The sequence below is a fragment of the Amblyomma mixtum genome, chromosome 3 (genome assembly GCF_055824585.1).
Source record: "Amblyomma mixtum isolate Tamu chromosome 3, ASM5582458v1, whole genome shotgun sequence".
Lineage (NCBI taxonomy): Eukaryota > Metazoa > Arthropoda > Arachnida > Ixodida > Ixodidae > Amblyomma > Amblyomma mixtum.
In genome coordinates this window covers 208,937,144-208,948,896 of record NC_143014.1, presented here as the reverse complement: position 1 = coordinate 208,948,896, position 11,753 = coordinate 208,937,144, and the positions used below count along the sequence as shown (strand labels likewise).

General features: G+C 43.6%; 1 long non-coding RNA gene across 1 annotated transcript; it reads right to left on the bottom strand.

Annotated features, from left to right (window-relative positions):
* Positions 1-2,061: 2,061 nt before the first annotated feature.
* LOC149353494 (uncharacterized) lies at positions 2,062-11,262 on the bottom strand. Its single transcript, XR_016290997.1, has 3 exons — positions 10,871-11,262; positions 9,672-9,745; positions 2,062-2,357 (listed from the first exon to the last, which is right to left on the bottom strand). It is a non-coding gene; the product is annotated as an uncharacterized LOC149353494 (long non-coding RNA).
* Between the last annotated feature and the right edge of the window lie 491 nt (positions 11,263-11,753).

Here is an 11,753-nt window from a genome sequence, read left to right as displayed (position 1 = left end):
GATATGAAAAACGTAAAGGCCATAAAATCAGCAAGTAGAGGACAAATTTTTTAATGAATGTTTGTTGTTCAAGGACCTATACATTTTTGTACATATGCAACGGGCACGGAAAAATCTCAATGATGCTGTCCTTCGTTCCAGTGAGCTGCGCAGCAGCAGCTGTCACCGGTTAATTGCACCGAAATTTTGGTCTCAACAGCGAGCACATGTACAAACGAGGAGTTCTGCAAAATACGCAAAATATAAGAATAATAAATTAATTGAAGTTCCCGATTTGAAGATCTAAAGCACGACTTTTGAAATCTCAGTGCAGCTTTCACGTCAAAAGTTTATGGGAACTTTATACCCATTAAATTTCGGAACTGAAATGCGTGGCACCGTAGACTCCGCAGTCACCGCAAGATGCCGCGGTGAGCTCGCTTACCATCGATGGGCCCTTGAGAGTTTGTGCTAGGATGGGGCTCCTTGCGTTACGTGAATCCAGGTGCACGGGCGTTGCCACGAAATCCAACCCGAGTTAGCAATGTTCGCGCCAAAATGTCTTTTCTAGTCTGAAAAAGACATTCTAGGTGACAAAATCCAGAATGACCTTCGGCGCCGATGGTTCAGCGGTGCGTGAGTTGGAAAAAAATTCGCGGGGGGGGGGGGGGGGGGGGGGAACTGAAGCCCCATAAGCCTCCCCCCTGGCTACGCCCCTACGATCACCTGTGGTTGCCGCGCTTATATTAATCATAACTCGAATATATCGCCACCTAGACAACTCACATCCTCCGCAACTTCGTACTTTGGATGCAGGAATCGAGAAACCGTTGCAGAAAGAACGTGCTGTCCTGTTTTACATGTGGTTACGTAGCCCCCAACCGACGGCAGCTTCATATAGGTGGACTAAAATCGCGACGCTTAGGCGTATGCTTCAGCCTGCATCGTTCTTATGCTTCGCGGCATTAAAAATCGCCGAAAATGTACAGAACAGGAGAATAGCAGTGTATACGCCTCCATGGGTCTCCATGCGATTAGGCCGGCTGCGCTGGCGTGCGTTTTACAGAGGGTCCACATTACCGACTACCAAAAAACATGGCGAATGCATACTCGAGTATACAGTCGTGTAGAACTGCTCGTAAAGCGCGAAAACGAATACTTGCTGTCCGGATGTGTCCATTCTTGATTCCATGCGAGAAAAGTGCGCAGCTTGGCTCGAGTACACGGGGGTATTCGAGTTACACACGATCTAAACGCGTCATCCGTTCTTGGAATACATACTGTGTTGTTGTAATTTGCACCGCGGTCACGTTAAATGCATTCCTGCAATATAAATTAAGTACACTGTTCTATTCACTGTTCAGTACGAAATATTTCAGTGTTATCTTTCTCTTACCGTTTTCTACCTAAAATGGACAAAATAGAAGTGTTGGAAACTGAGGTGGTTCGTCTGAAGCTGGGAAGACATCTTCGTAAACTCGCGGGCGAGCGTAAGGAATGTGGCACGCGCAATGAAGTCACGTGTGTGTCACGGTGCCTTTTGGAACGACAGCTGCTGAGAGTGAGCTCCATGCGCGAGAAAGAGAGTGCGACAATTCCCGTCGTTCGCTCCGTCACTTAGTGGGCAACACCAATGCGAGCGAAGGCGACGGGCACCAGCGACTTTCTCAGCGGCCTCGGTGGTTGCGCACTCCAGCTTAATAAACACGCCCGTTCCCTCTCTTAAAATTTTGCGCGTGTGCCTCATAGCCGGGGAAAAAGAAACATTTTCTCGGCGGCGGCGGTGTAGCGTCAGCAGCTGTGACCAAGGCGGCGGGCTTGTGCACATTAAAAAATTTTACACCCCTAAGGGTGTAAATGGCTTGTCGCATGGGGGAGCACCCTAGGGATGAGTATATTGACACCCCTTTGACTGGGGTGTTGCATCTGCACCCTTCCAAGTGGGGTGCTGGGACCACACCCTATTGCTAGGGGTGCTGAACCTGCACCCTTCAAAGAAGGGTATGGCTGGGACCACACCCTTTTGCTAGGCCCCCTGAACCTGGACCCTTCAAGGAAGGGTGTTTCCCATATGGCAGGTGTGTTCCTGTGACAGTTCGCAACCCTATTGGAAATGGTAATGGAAAACATGGTGGACTGCTGGCGACATTTGGACGGCTGGGAGATGTTGGGGCAGGGGCCATGCGGCCACGTTACATCTGTCACAATGAGACATCAAAAAATTTCGAAAAAGCTGAAGCTTGTAGAGCCAGTTTTATTTTGTGTTCATGCTCCTCTTGCTCTTCTTTACCCACTTGCCAATGCAGCTGGGCCCCATGAAAGAGCCTTGTTGATGTACTGCCGGTGCATGAGGGCACTGGAGAACTGGGCGATGCGCTCTGCAGAAAAGATTCAAGTGAAAAAAATTAGGATTTACAAGTTTTTTTCCTTGCCTGTATTAGTGTGCTAAAAAAGTAAGCACTGTATTGTGGCCTCAGAAATAAAGTGAGCCTGAATCAAGAACCACTGACGCTATTCGCACTCAAAAAGAAAAATAATTTGAGGTTCATACTCAATATATCATATGCTCATCATTAAGTATCATCATCAGCAGCATAACTAGCACCACCGCAAGACAAAGGTCTCGCCTATGTCCCTACAAATAAGCGTGATGTGTGCCATAATGAGCAAAATACAAAAGTCATATTTTTATTGTTCTCTGACGGCTTTTAGTGGGGTATTAATAAGAGGGACAATATAAAGGTAACATCATAAAGGTGAGAGCAGTAGCACAGCTGAGACGTCGCAGACGATACGTTAAGAAAGAAAATAGGCATACACTCCATGATACATCAGTTGCGAAAAAATAAAAACAGCAGCAAACAAAAGGTAAAACAAACCAGTATCAATGCTCCAAGTGATATCACTTATTTCCTGAATTTTGAGGGACCACATGGAATGAAAATGTGGTGAGGTATCCCATTTATTCTTCAATGGGAAGAGGAAAAAATTCTTGAATTAGTGGTGGTGGCGTCATGGTTTGGGGCAGGGCAGCAAAAGTTAGCAAAGTTGTGGGAAAGTATTGCAGAGTATATGGAATACACCTAAACGAGCGATTTCCCCTTTTATGCAGTAATGTCTGGTGGTCAAGTGAGATGACTGATTACACATAATCTGTACCGAGTGTCGCTGTTGGATTAAGGGAGTTGGTGGCATAGCTTCAAACAGTTTGGTGCGAATTTGAAAGAGCTAAAAAATACTTCAGTTTGGAGTCAGAATTTTTGTGCATAAACTGCACAGCATGGCAAGAGCACACAGGCCAAGGCATCTCCTGATGAAACCGAGTACCTTTGCGGTGCCAGCAGCATGCATTTTGACATGCTCCAAGCATGTGGAGCTGCATTTGGTTAAGGTTTCTCCATACCATTAACCCTAGAGCTGGAAAAGGAGGTCAATACGTTGTGACAAAAAACGCAGACAAGACAAGGACGAGGAAGGAATAGATACGATGGCATGAGAGCTGACTTTCAACAAGGTATATTAGAAAGCACGTCAAAATATAAACACTGCGGCCTAAAGAAACAACGAACAAAAGGCACCTTGTGTCAACCACATTGCATGTGTTGAAAACAAAACAAAAACTGATTAAAAAGCATTTAAGAACATGAACTCTTCCTTAGCGAGCGATAAAGAAAGTGCGCTAACACAGTGATTGCGGTTTTTTGAAATTTCAGCGGTCTCGATTATCTCATGCACAAACTTTCCTGTGTCTGTCAGGCACAATGCAGCACGTGAATTCTGGTTCACAGCGTTCAGGATCTGGCAAACGATCGCAATCGCGAAATTAGTGAATCATAAAATTTCTGCCCCAAGCTCTGTTCACATCGTCACGGTGGTCTTTTAACCTCTCAGTGGCACACCTGTCTGTCTGCCCAATGTAAACATAACCGCATTTCAAGAGGATCGAACACACTTTGTCTTCTGTGCAGTGTGCGAACGGACTCTGATAGCTGATCTCAGTTGACTGCTTACACAGGTACTGAAGCTTCATAGGTGTGGAGAAAACATCAATGCCAACTCGACTGCCTATTTCCTTTAGCCAGTGCGATGAACTGTGAATAAAGGGAACAGGTTCTTTTGGGATTTACAGTCTCAACGAGGGCACAACAGGAATGTTTCAACTTCTGCTTAAAGCAATCGGCTACAGACACTAACAAAGGTTCTGAATATTCAGTGCTGGACAAATGGCATATGAGCTGGGCAAAACTGGATGCCAAGACATATACACAGGATTTCATCAAGGCTTTTTGAAGCAAAGGTTAGTGATAGCTCTTCACCAGCTTCAAGTAAGCCGGAGAAAACGGTAAAAGATGCTTGTTTGCCTTGTAAGCCCAACAAATATGGTCACCCAGGAATGAGATCCAAAGAACGTAATGACATATCCTCTATATTTCAGTGGTGATTCAAAGCGGACTGAGGCTTTGACAAAACTCAACTATCAGCTTAGACAATGCTTCATCGGGATTGGAGATCCTGCAATAAGTCACGTAACAGCGGTGCTAATACAGTTTTTTGTTGCATAAACAAGCTATTTTGAAATGTAACAAAGGTGGACTGAAGGTATGAGCTTAGAAGTGCGACAAAATTATTCACCAAAACGCCTGAGACGTTTGGAATGCCACTGCTCCATGTAGGTCAATGGATTCTTCAACACATTATTAATCCTGATTGAGGGATGGTGTAATATAAATCCTTGATATCAACATAGCACCCCACGAAACTGGTGTGAGAGTTATTGTGTAGAAAATGCGTTACTTTCTGTGCAGATTTTGTGCGAAAGGAGTCATCAACGCTCAGCAACTTAATTTTATGCTGGAAAGAGAAGGCGATTTGTTTCTCCCAGGTTCTGTTTTCTGAAACCACGACCCTCAAGGAGCAATCACCTTTATGGGTCTTTGCGGTAAAGAAGATAGCTGGACAATTTTTTTTTTGCTGGAGTTGATGGCATTAGCCTGATGGTTCAACTCTAGATTATTAAATAGTTTCTTGGCACTGGACTTTGCTTTTAACAAATCAGATAGTAAGTGGCACTCAAACTAAGAATATGCTGCATCTGTGGCCTTGGACTGAAAGGCGCCTTTCGATATGACCACAAAACTACCCTGTTTATCAGCAGTTAAAAGCGAGAGGGCCCGCCCTCTTAAATACGACACAGTTCGACCTGTGGGCAAGTTCCTAACAGGGGGCATCAAAACCTCCTGAAACACACCTGTCACACTCAGGTCCAGGCGCGAAAAAGGCAACTCGTCAAACCATGGCAAGCATCTCCAGAATATTCTCTTTGGAGGAATGGAAAATTTTGGTCCATAAGCACTTCAAGAACCAGACGAGGCAGCAACTCAAAGCTGAAGGTGTGCACCTTGTTTTCAGACACTTGTGCCTGAAAACAAGCCAGCGAGTGGCTGGTTGACGGTGTCATGCACCATTCACCAGGTGACGGAAGCCATCTGGAATGCCACTTTGCAGCCACTTCGCGCTCACTAGCCCGGAGCAGAGACGCCAAGGCACGAGTGTCTGAAAACAATATGCACACTGTCGACACTGAGTTGCTGCCTTGTCTGCTGCTTGAAGCATATATGGGCCAAAATTTGCCGTTGTTCCTTCGAAGAGGACTATTCTGGAGCTGTTTGCCATACTTCGACGTGTTGCCTTCCCGTGCCTGGACCTGAGCTAGACAGGTGTGTTTCAGGGGGTGCTTCACAGCATTCAGGGGGGATCCTGAATGCTGTGAGGCGGAATTCACGTGCTGCATTGTGCTAGACAGACACAGAAAAGTTTGTGCGTGAGATGATCGAGGCCATTGAAATTTTAGAAAAAACGCAATCACTGTGTTAGCACACATTCCTTATTGCTCCCTAAGAAAGAGTTCATGCTCTTAAGTGCTTCATATTCAAGTTTTGTTTTGTTTTCAACAGATCCAATGTGAATGTTACAAGGCATCCTTTTTTCATTCTTTTTTTAGGCCACAATGTATATATTTTGACGTGCTTTCCAAAAAACCTCGCTGAAAGTCAGCGCTCGTGCCGTCGCATTTCTTCCTCATCCTTGTCTTCTTTGCACTGTTTCGTCACGATGAATTACCAACAAGCCCATTCATCCGTCTTGCAAAAGTCAATACAGTCGGGGCAGCTGAAATAGTTGGGGCATTCTTCTGAATAATGCAGTCATAATGACATGGTTGGGACATAAAGACAGGGACTGTTATTGAATGGCTAATATTAGTGTACTTTGGTAATATGCTTGGTTTGGTTTATGGAGGTTTAACATCCCAAAGTGACTCAGGATATGAGGGGCGCCATATGATTTTGCATATTGATATACTGGGCTTCATAAGACGAGCAGTACAACAGGAAGCAATGAATCTACGCTAATATCAAAGAATGAAGGCTCAGGCATGAGAGTGCAGCTGAAAGGTTATAACGAGAAATTCAAGTCGATGACACTTGCCTAAAACAATCTAAATTTGGGTGAAAATCTGTTGTGAATTCAAAAAGTTGGATTCCACATGAGTAAAGAGAATGGGAGCTGTGATGACTAGCATACAAAAATTTGTTTGAATTATGGTGGCAAGTAATATGCGGACTCATTCCGTGCTCTAACAGTTCATGCGAAATGCACATCAATAAAATAGGAGAACAGTTTGAGGGATCAGAACTGTTTCCAGTCTTAATGGTTGACAGGTTAGCTTCAGGTTGTCAGGGGTAAAACCAAGAGGTTTGGACTGGCTAAAAATTATTGGTAAAATATGGTTCCACACATCCTTAGTAGTTTAAAGTATGTCAGAAGGCTTCTCACCCACAACTCAGGTACTCGAAAAGCTTGTGATTATCAATGAGTTCTGAGACATGATGAGGAGTAATGGTTAATGCAGTAACATGGGTAACAAATAACTGATTTTCTCAAGAAAGCTCCCATGGAACTTGCTGTCAAACATAAATTCCCAAGGATTCTTCAATTAAGCCGGAAATGTCAGTTTATGAGCAGCCACTTTGTTATAACCATCACACACAAAAAAGACACCAGAGGCCCTCCTTATTCACTGAAAACAAGGGAGAATTATGAGACATCATTCCAGCGCACAAAATTACACGGATGAAGATAGTAGACTCCATGGACACCGGATTTCAACTGAGGCTTATTCCACAACACAGGCTTTTTATGTGCAAAGGTGTACTAGTCATCCCTGGGGCTGAAAAGTATTTCCGCGACCAGATAATTATTCAGGGTGGGAAAAACCGAAACACACACACAAAAAAACATAGGGACAAAGGTATCTTGCCACTCACATTCAACACATCGGCACGCCTATGCATCACCTCCCTGGTTGACCCAACAAACACATTTGCCTTGAGATAATCTAGCTTATTTATTTATTTATTTATTTACCCTCAGGGCCGTTAGGCGTTACAGAGGGGAGTGGGAATAACATGCAAGTACAAAAAACAAAACAGCAGCTAGAAAAATTGAATATAGTTACAGCACACACTGGTATAAAATCAATAACAGAATTAACAAAAGGCAGCATTACACAAAACAAAACACAAAAGAAAGCAGCAGCTAATAAATTAACAAAGTTATAGACACATACTTATATAAAATTAATAACAGCGTTACGAAATGCAGCAGTATCCGTAATTACAGCAATATTGTGGGGAAGGTGATTCCAGCTGACACAAGTTCTGGGTATGAATGAATCGTGAAAACATCTTGTACGACAAGGAGGGATCCAAACTTTGTGACGGTGATCAATGCGTGCGGAAATATAGGGTGGTCTTTTTAGTAACTTCTCTTTAAGATAAGGATTATGATAAATTTTGTGAAAAGTACATAATGAAGCTATTGACCTGCGATGGGAAAGAAGCTGTAGGGAAAGGTTAGTTTTCATGGCAGTTACACTACTAGTACGATGATAGTTGGAAAGTATGAAGCGACAACCACGGTTTTGAATAGATTCTAAGTCAGAAATGAGAGATTCGACCCCAGGGTTCCACACCGATGAAGCATATTCCAATTTAGAGCGGACCAATGTTTTGTAAAGTAATAGTTTTAATGAACTCGGTGCGCATGAAAAATTTCTGCGAAGGTATCCAAGCATGCGATTGGCGTTATTTGTAATGTAGTCAACATGAGTTTTCCAAGACAGGTTAGAAGAGACGTGAACACCCAGATATTTATAAGACGACACAGTTTCAAGAGTGATGCCATTGATGCAGTAGGTAGAGGGTGTATTAGATAGACGAGAAATGGGCAAATGCTCGCATTTAGTAATGTTTAGCTTCATATTCCACAGGTTACACCAATCCAGTACCTTGTTAATATCTGACTGAAGAACACATACATCATTATCATCATTAATTTCGCGGTAAATAACACAGTCATCGGCAAAAAGACAAATGGAAGACGATATATTAGTTGGTAAGTCGTTTATATAAATGAGAAAGAGGAGGGGCCCAAGAACGAACCCCTGAGGCACGCCAGAGCAAACAGGAGAGGAATCTGAATTGACGTTATTTGCTGTTACGAACTGACTTCGGTTTGAAAGAAAACAATGCAACCATGCAAGCAATGTGGAATCAATGTTAAGGCTGTTTAGTTTAAGAAAAAGAAGCTCATGTGAAACCTTGTCAAATGCTTTAGAAAAATCCATAAATACAGAATCAGCATGGGACCCACGATCCAGAATGCAATGCAGGTCATTTGTGAAACATATGAGTTGCGTTTCGCATGAAAATGATTTACGGAAGCCGTGTTGGGCATTAGTGAAAAAGCAATTGGATTCTAAAAAGTTGACAAGATGAGTGTAGATGACATGTTCCATGATTTTATGATTTTATGAAGTTCCTTTTTCCGGAGTGCTACAGAAGGGCTGCTGACATAATTCTCTTTTTCAGCAGAGATACAAAAGGCTTCAAAAATTTCCTAGCTCTTACAAGTGCTAAACTTGCACAATACATGTGTTTCTTTCAAAAACGCTTTGCATGCATGCAGGCCGATGTGTTCAGCTTGAGTGGCAAGATACCCTTCCGCCTAACCTTGAATAACTGTTACCTGGTCGAGGAAATACTTTGTAGCCCCAGGGATCACTAGTACCACTTTGCATGTAAAAATCCCATGTTATGGAATAAATCTCAGCTGAAGTCCGGGGTTCGTGGTGTTTACTCTTTTTGTTTATGTGTTTTTGTACACTCGAATGATGTCTCATAATTCTACCCACAACCAAATAGCCCACCTCTCCATGATTAGCAGAAACAAGACAGCAGTAATGAAGCCAGTTATCTCATGTGTCCACTTTTTTTTTACATCTGTGACCTGCGATGAGTGGCACAACAACGCATATTTAAGTTAACACGCATGCATCATAATGTTGATATTCATAGTCGAAAAAGTATCACACAATGTAGCCAAAAACATGCACACATTTCGCACTTCATGCATAGAATGCAACATTTAAAAGAAGAGCAATTTTGGATGTAAAACTTCAAATGGCCTGCAACAGGCCCATTCTGACGACCAACTAATATTACTCATATAAACATATGAGGCCAGAGCTATCCAAACTGTTCCAAGCAGTACCATTAAGGAAAAGAGCAATCAAAGTAAAAGAACACTTCATGACAACCACAAAAACAAAGCACAATGCAGTAACAACTTACAACACAGCTTTTGACTCCATATGGTGGCCACAAAATCCATGCCATTGACTCGTACTGGAAGACAGATGTGCCACCTGCAGATAGATACCAATTTCCCATTATCAATATGACAGAAATACAGAAACAAGCATGCGAACTCAGTCCGACAGTGAATATCGCATGAATGTAAAAAGATCAGGAAAAATAAACTTGCCCAAGTAAACGCCTCAACACAAAGGAAAACTATCCTGTTTAAAATGCATCAGTTCCCTTAGCATTAATAAAGGATTCTTGCTATGAGGAAAATAAATCTGCAAACGGCCGTTCGAAAGCGTAGATATAAACATCGTAATAACTGAGACAATTATTGCGCCACTTCCTTTCCTCAAAAACCAATTTTCAACTAAAGCAGAGTGATCAAAATGCAAGATCCTATACTCTGGGTAACACGAAACGCGATCGGCATCATAGAAAAAAAAAGATGTTCACATACTGATTTAAAAATTTAATCCTGAGGGCCGGAAATTAACTTTAGTTGGTAACTGCAACCTGAGACAGTGCTCTGGATATTGTGGGGCTTGAATTCAGACGCAAAAGATGGGCACTGATAGTATTGGAGGGCTCCGGATTAATTTAGACGACCTAGAATTTCTTAACGTGAGCTGACATCGCACAGCACAGGGGCATTCTTTTATTCATTTCACCTCAATCGAAATGCGGCTACTGCGATGAGGATCGACCCCACGACCTAAGGTTCAACAGCCTAGCGCCAAGCAAAAACCGCGGCGCATAGAAAGCGTTTGAATCCCCGCGTCCTCAAAGTGCTAACGCTATCTCGAAAGACAATCATACATTTTACGCACAGCCAAAGTGCCGATCCTTGAAACATGCGCGGTGGTGTGAACAAGCATGGGCAGAAACGAGTAGAACGAGGCATATACGTTGAAAAATCTGCGCTCAACAAGAAAAAAAAAAACGGGCAAACAGGCTCATGCGCATACTAAAATCATGCAAAGCTCGCGCACGCAAGGTAGCATCCTCTTTGCCAAAACAAGTACCGACAATTCTTGGCAGAGCAACTCACCGCGGCGACATTTCGCCAGCCAGCGACAAACAAGCGCCTTAAACGCTTTTTAGAGCATTGAACACGAATAATGCAGTATGACAGGTCACCGTTCGAGCATTATACGCTTCGGATAATGCACAAGAGTACTGCTTACCATTTCAGACGATTGCGTAGTCTGCAGAACGTTGTTAGCCTTGGTGTCGCCGGCAGTACACCAACCAGGTGAGTTCAGCACGAGTGCTGCGTAGCGGGCACACTCTACCACGTAGTCACACAGAAAAAAATATTCCAGGCCTCATTTCGAACCTTTCACCCGCGACACTCCACGAATCTTTGTGCCTGGACACCCATCCAGCACTGCACAAAGCGCACAGACTGAAAAGTTAGAGACCAGAAAAATGACCCTTTTCCTCGACTAGGGTATGTCGACAGCACTACGCGATTGTGCACCCTTGTGCAAGAAGAAACACACGCAAACCACAACACATTTCACGACGGCTCACAATCCAAGTAGCGAATTTTGACAACCGTCGAAGCGCGTCGCACCGTCCGAACCGCCATGAGGGTTATACAGAAAAACAGCTACCGGCAGCCACCTGGCGGTGACAATCAGTTTCTGTTTCGGTTTCGATGTGAAAGTTATTTTTTCGTACTTTCTATATTAATTTTGGTAATATAATTGGGTAATCAGCCGTCTCGGTGCCCGAGGAAATTTCAGCGCTTGCCCGCAATTACCACTGGTAGAAACGCGCGAATCAACGACCTGTTGCTTGCGCTGCTGTTGCTTCCAAAGACAAGAACATTAATCAGACATCCTCCGCATCTTAAGCCTGTTTCACATGCAAGCGAAAATGCTAGCGAATCCTGTCGCCGCGACGGAAAAACCTGTTTTGAGTCCTCGCTGCGACGAGCGGCGAGGTTTCAACAAGTTGGAAATTTTCGCTGCGACGCGCCGCTCAATCGCTCAGTCGCTTGCATGTGAACCGGCCTTTACTCCCAAGTCGGCTGGATTGTATAAATGGGTGATTATAAAGAAT